This window comes from Ictidomys tridecemlineatus, chromosome 6 (assembly GCF_052094955.1).
Source record: "Ictidomys tridecemlineatus isolate mIctTri1 chromosome 6, mIctTri1.hap1, whole genome shotgun sequence".
Classification (NCBI taxonomy): Eukaryota; Metazoa; Chordata; class Mammalia; order Rodentia; family Sciuridae; genus Ictidomys; species Ictidomys tridecemlineatus.
This window is the reverse complement of record NC_135482.1, coordinates 174,696,991-174,702,299: the sequence shown is the minus strand read 5'-3', so window position 1 is coordinate 174,702,299 and position 5,309 is coordinate 174,696,991. Positions and strand designations below refer to the sequence as shown.

General features: G+C 43.0%; 1 non-coding gene across 1 annotated transcript; it reads right to left on the bottom strand.

The window, feature by feature from the left end:
- Positions 1 to 549: 549 nt before the first annotated feature.
- Trnaa-ugc (transfer RNA alanine (anticodon UGC)) lies at positions 550 to 622 on the bottom strand. The gene has a single exon. It is a non-coding gene; the product is annotated as a tRNA-Ala (tRNA).
- Positions 623 to 5,309: the final 4,687 nt, after the last annotated feature.

The window sequence follows — 5,309 nt, the reverse complement described above, 5'->3', positions numbered from 1 at the left end:
CTCCATCACACTGGTCACACTGATGTGTGGCCACTGATAAGGATATGGACTGATGTGGACAACGCGGAGATAAAATATTTCCACAATTTCCCAGAAAGTTCTTTTGAGTGGTTCTGAAAATTAAACCTTAATGTTTTAAGCTTTGAGAGAAGTGTTACTGTTGGAGGAAGGAATCTGGAGATTTAATTTCTGTCTATACAATCTTTCCATTAACTCTTTTATTTTCAGCCCTACTATGAGCCCACAAGTATCTGAAGGCCCTGTTTTCTCTCTTTTGGTACCAGGGATTGAACTCAGGGACGCTTGACCACTGAGCCACATCCCTAGTATTTTACTTAGAGACAGAGTCGCTCAGTGCCTGTGGTTGCTGAGGCTGGCTTTGAACTTGCGATCCTCTTGCCTCAGCCTCCCATGGTGCTGGGATTACACAGTACACCACAGAGCCCGACTGTCCCGCTCTCTTGACCCTTAACCCTCAACCTGAACAAGCACTCTGGGAGGTGGGGTTCAGCTTTTTGCTGTTAATTTTCACTTGTCCTTTTTTTTGGATGGTGATGCTGGGGATTGAACCCAGGGCCTTGTGCATGCAAGGCAAGCACTCCACCAACTGAGCTACATCTCCAAGTCCCTTTCACTTGTCCTTCTATCTTTCATCTGCCAAACTGTATTTGTACACGTTTCTTTACTACCATGGCAGGGAGCGCAGGGCACGTGTGCTCAGTCTGCCCTGTGAAACCTGAAGCCCTCAGACAATCAATGCCAACGGAGGTGGGTGAAAAGTGGTCTGTACTTGGCTTTGTCAGAGGTTTGCTCTTAAATGCTACTATTTCCAGAAAAATTTATCACCCCTGATTTCTCCATATTTCATTGTTTTATTATTTTTCCAAATATTATTGGAGAACTTACTATAGACAAGGCATTGCTCCAGTTATAAATTTTCTTCCTTTTTTTTTTTATTTTTTTTATTTTTTTTATTTTTTACTATGGTCATGCACCACCACAACCAGTTCAACTTTATTTCTGTTTGTTTTGCAATGCTGGGACTCTAAGCCAGGGCCTACATGTATATGAGGCAAGTGCTTGGGTACTGAGCTACAGCCCCAGCTCCTTAACTTCACTTTTTTTTTTTTTTAAGAGAGAGTGAGAGAGGAGAGAGAGAGAGAGAGAGAGAGAGAGAGAATTTTTAACATTTATTTTTTAGTTCTCGGCGGACACAACATCTTTGTTGGTATGTGCTGAGGATCGAACCCAGGCCGCACTCATGCCAGGCGAGCGCGCTACCGCTTGAGCCACATCCCCAGCCCAAAATTTTCTTCCTTTATCCTCACATTTCACACACACACAAAAAAAAATTGTCCCTAAACATTTTAAGTAAAAGTTTCATAACTGTGCATGGGGGCAAAAATCTAACGAGCCCAATATGGGCAAGGTGGTTTCCATTTGAATATATCTGGCCTACGACCTGAAGCAGCGCAGCTCACCGTCAGCCAGCCTGAAGACCTCAGAGTAGAGGAACAGATAGATACACGTGAATATGACCCCTGAGTTTACGGTGGCTTGTCACATGGCACCATGTTGCAGTGGCTGTCTAACACCACAGGTCTTTGTTTTTGATACTGGAGATTGAATCCAGGGGCAACTTAGTCACTGAGCCACATCCCCAGCCAGTTTTGTTTTATTTAGAGACAGGGTCTCACTGAGTTGCTTAGGGCCTTGCTAAATTGCTGAGGCTGGCTTTGAATCCTGAGGCTATCCTCCTGCCTCAGCCTCCCCAGCGGCTGGGATTACAGGTGTGTGTACTGCATCTGGCCTCAGATTTTTAAATGGTAACATCATCTATTGCAGGGGACTCTCTGATGTCCCTAAAACCTTTTATTTTTCATTAATTAGAGAAGGATGTTTACTAATAAGCACTGATATCAATATCTGTGGGTCTCTTTCTAAAAGATAAAAGCATTGTAACAAAGCAAGAGAGTGTATATTGTTTGCAAAATTCTTATGAGAGAAGTCCTTCTTAGCCCAGAGCTATGCTTGCTTGCTTCTCAACCTTTTTAATGAGTTAGGATAAAATGTCATCAGGACCTACAGTTTCTGCCCTGAGGGACACATCAAAAAGACAAGACAGTTTTCTATGGAAGTAGCTGCCCCCAGAGCTTTGCTGTAGGTTGTGGACTAACTCCTCTGTATCTGCTCCTAAGATCAAATGGACCACACTGTCTTGGAAGTGTTGGCCATGGGCGGCAAAGAGCACTGTGCAAAGTTGGAAATGAGCCTTCTTATTAACATTATTTCTAGGTTGGGGTGTAGCTAAGTGGTAGAGCATTTGCCTACCATGTGCAAGGTCCTGGATTTCATTCCCAGACTGCAAAAAAAAAAAAAAAAAAAAATGTCCATAACAGTGAATACAGGGACAGTATGTGGCCAGGTGTGGTGTGCACACCCTACTTGGGAGGCTGAGGCAGTAAGATTGCAAGTTCAAGGCCAGCCTTGGCAGCCAAACAGGCCCCGTCTCAAAATATAAAAAGGAGCCAGGTTTGGTGGTGCACGCGTGTAATCTCAGTGACTCTGGAGGCTAAAGCAGGAGGATCATAAGTTCAAAAGCAGCCTCAGCAACTTACTGAGGTCCTAAGTAATTTAGGGCTGGGGATGTGGCTTAGTGGTGAAGGGCCCCTGGATTCAAACCCTGGACCCCAAAATCAATAAATTAGGAAAAGAGAGAGAGTAGTAGCTCCTTTTGGCTGCTTTCTCTTGGTGTCATGAAATTTTAGTTTCAATGAAATAAAAAGAATCAGAAAAGGGTATTGATTTGGCTTGGACCTTAAATGTCCCCAAAGGCCCGGCTAAAGAAGGCTTGATTGCCAGTCTGTGGCACCAGTGGGAGATGGTGAGACCTTTAAGAGGTGGAGCCTAGTGGGAGAAAGGGCTATTGAGAGCCTGGCCTCTCTTCTCTCTCACCATGAGGTGAGCAGGCCTCTTCACCATGTGCTCCCCCACGAAGGGCTACGATGCCAGACCTGGAGTGAGGGGGCTAAGAAACCATGAACTGACACCTCTGAAGCCATGAGCCCAAAACCCCTTTCTCCCTGTTAAGTTGCTTAGGTCAGGTGTTTTGTCACAGTGATGGAAATCTGACTAACACAACAATGGCCACATTAAGCTTGCAATCTTTTTATTTGGCACATCTTAAATAATAATTTAGTAGAAAAATATTAATTCCTAAAGCATGTGAACTTAGATTGTTTTTCAAGTTAAAATTCATATTCATTAGACAGACTCTGAAGTGTGGTATGTGTGTGAGTGTGTGTGTGTTTGTGTGTGTGTACCGTTAATTAAAATTCTGAGGGGCTGGGGATGTGGCTTAAGCGGTAGCGCGCTTGCCTGGCATGCGTGCGGCCCGGGTTCGATCCTCAGCACCACATACCAACAAAGATGTTGTGTCCGCTGAGAATTAAAAATAAATATTAAAAATTCTCTCTCTCTCACTCTCTCTCCTCTCTCACTCTCTCTTTTAAAAAAAAAATTCTGACAGAGTACAGATACAAGAATGCTGCTGGATAGGAGAAATAACTTCTAATGTTCTATATAGCACAGTAGAGAAATGATAGTTGACAACAATTAATTGCTTATTTGGAAGTACCTAGTAGGGAGGATTTTGAATGTTCCCAACACAAAGGAAGGATAAATGTTCAAAATGATAAATATGCCAATTACCCTGCCTTGATCATTATCTATTCTTTACAAGTATGGAAAATCACACTGCACTCCATAAATATGTACAATTATGTCAATTAAGGATGAAAACAACCTTAAAAACATATGATGTTTTCTTTAAAAACACTAAATTGGAACTCATTACAAAGAAAAGGGTGGGTACTTGTGCTATGATGACCACTGGAAATGGTGATATTCTCTTAGGAAGTCAAGTCTGCCCATTTGTTTACTTGTGTATGTAGAAAGCACAGAGCAACGACCTGGTGCTAGGCACAAGGCTCAATGCTGGGGACGCACAGGTGGGCACCTTCCCAGGGTTTAGCTTAGGCCCAGGGGAAAGCAGAGGATTATAAGCTGTAAAGTAAAAGTGATCAGGGCTATGGCTGAGGGGGTTAGCGCCCAGGCTCTCACACAGGGGGCGAGGAAGGACCTGAACCTGGGTCCTGATGTCTGTCCACGGTGCAGGGATTCCTTCTCTGTGACCACCCCCATTTACTTGCCTTTGCTCCACTCAACACCCACCAGAGGAACAGCTCCTATGCCTGGGGACCCTCTCATGGCACACATGGGCCGCCTCTTCTCTTCCTCAGTTTGCAGTATGTAGGAAGCTTGGCTTTGGTGCCATATTTGTTCCGTCCTCCCTGCTCCTAAGCATGAGAATGACTCCCAGGAGGAAATTTTTGAGTTTGAAAATTCATGTTATATGAAATATTAATTTTCCTACTTTGCAAGTTCTTGAAATTCACATTTCCTGTATTAAAACTACTAAGAAGTAGAAATACTTGTACTTTCCAAAGCGAGGTGATTAACTAGTTGGTAGTAGACATAACTGATTCTAGATACACCTGATGGATTTTAAAAAGGGAAGGTACTTTAAGTGGCAGTATCCCGGCATGTGTTCATTTCACATTGCTCTGTAAACCAGTCCAACAGGTGTTAGCAGACAGATGTTCACCAAATGTTCAGCCCTCGGGGAGAAAACATTAACAAAACACACAGCACATTTCCCCTGAGTATCAGCAACTGAAGGAAACATTTTACCATCTACTATCATGATTTCCAAACACAATTTGGAAAATCTTATTGAATGCCTCTACATCGCAAAAGTAATACTAGCTATGGTGATAAAAGATAAACACACTCTTGATGTATAAACAATCCCTTTCATTTAATAGTCCATGGCTAAAGAAGTTCTATAATAATCTTGTCCTTCTGTAAGTCTTCCATTTATTAGGAGGAGGAGGGTTTTTAAGACTAATCCCCACCAGGAATGGTGGAATACACCTGTAATTCCAGAGACTCAGGAGGCTGAGCCATGAGGATTGAAAGTTTGAGGCCAGCCTCAGCAACTTTGTGAAGCCCTATGCAACTTAGTGAGAACTTGTTTCAAAATAAAAAGAACTGGGAATGTAGCTCAGTGGTAGAGCATCCCTGGATTCAATCACCAGTACCAACAAAACAAAACAAAACAACAGCAACAACAAAAAGAAAACCCAACCCAAAAACTCTTCACACCAAACTGAGCCACATCAGTCTTCAGAGAGCGCAAGTTTGTTTATTTGCATTGCTGGAGCTCCCTACCGAGTAGCATTGACTGA